Source organism: Schistocerca cancellata, unplaced genomic scaffold (assembly GCF_023864275.1).
Source record: "Schistocerca cancellata isolate TAMUIC-IGC-003103 unplaced genomic scaffold, iqSchCanc2.1 HiC_scaffold_1152, whole genome shotgun sequence".
Lineage (NCBI taxonomy): Eukaryota > Metazoa > Arthropoda > Insecta > Orthoptera > Acrididae > Schistocerca > Schistocerca cancellata.
This window is the reverse complement of record NW_026047151.1, coordinates 1,140,284-1,141,918: the sequence shown is the minus strand read 5'-3', so window position 1 is coordinate 1,141,918 and position 1,635 is coordinate 1,140,284.

Genomic DNA, 1,635 nt, shown 5'->3' with positions numbered 1-1,635 from the left:
ATCAGGGAAATGGGAAGAATTATTCAAATGAATCAACAGGGCAGCATAAAATGTATTTAGATTACCAAAAATGAAGAAGACAGTATGGTGGAATCAAACATGTGGAAAAGCAGTTGCAGAAAGAACAAAACAGTGGAAGAAATGGAAATGTTCTGGGAAGACAACTGAACTCCTTGATGAATTTAAAATCCACAGAAAAGAAACAGCAAGAATACTAAGGAGTGCTAAATGATCTTCTGAGAAGTCATGACTTCTTGACACACAAAACTGCTTTGTTAAAAATAACTCCCAGAACTTCTGTCACATGTTTAACAATCTCTGAAGGGCTATGCTACCAAGCTCCAAGTATTTGCTTCAGAGATGAAAATGATAAAATAGGCCTAAGCAACACACAGAAATTTGAAATACTCAGGAAGTACTTTGAACAACTTTTTGAACTGTGAAGAACTGAACTGTACGCTAGAGTTTCCCAATCTTCATGAAAACAAAGAAGCCGATCCATTACCTACAGCTAAAGAGATAAAGAGATAAAGAAAAGCAGTAAATACCATGAGAAACGACAAATCTTGTGGAGCAGATTGTATTACAGCTAAACTAATAAAATGGTCTTAGCCAAAACTAAACTCCAGGTAATGTTGAAGAAATATGGGAAACTGAAAAGATTACAGAGGACTGGAAAGTGGCTCTTATACAACCTTTGCACAAGAAGGGTGACAAGCATGATGTAAATAACTAAATATCTCACTTGGAAGCAGTTTATAAAACATTTTCAACAATATTACTAAGCAGGATAGCAGCAACACTTGATAGCCATTTGGGAGAATATCAGACTGAATTTAGAAAGTGCAGATCTTACTGAGAATAGATTTTCAACCCAAAGTCCATAATCTGTCATAGATTTACAACCTCTAAAGATATAGTTGTAACACATAGATTTTAAAAAGGCATTTGATTTGAGTGATAGTGAAATACTAGGTAAAGTAATTCGACAGACTGGCATTAAATACAAACAAGCAAATCTTATTCATGAAATCCCAACACACATGAAAGCAAAAGTAAAGTTTTGGGGTGAAATATTTAAGGCAGTTAGAATAATAACAGGTGTAATGCAAGGTGAAAACTTGTTCCACTCTTCTTCAACTGTGTCTTAGAGTAAATAGTAAGAGAATTAAAACAAGAACTAAAAGAACATAAGCTATTGTCAATAAGACTGGGGACAAAGAACAAAGGTACTGAAATTCACTGTGTAGCATTTATGAATGATTTTGGCCTTCTTTCTGATAGCCTAACAAATGCAGAAATACAGATCAAACTTTTAGAAGAAATAGCAAACAAAGCAGTTTTAAGAACTACTGTATAAATACAAAATTTATGACAACATAAAAAATGCTCCAGAAATCCTGGTAACAGATATTGGACAGATAAAGAGAGTTAATAAATCTCACTACTTGGAAGAAATAATTCAAGAAAACGGTTTAGAAAAATTTGCTGTCAAAGAAAGAGTATGTAAAATTCAGAGAGTATATGGTATAACCAGGAACTTTTACAACAAAAGGTCTCCATCTACAAATTTGAAAATACAGCACTACAACATAGTAGTGAAACCAGAATGTTTCTATGTGAGTGAATGTTTAA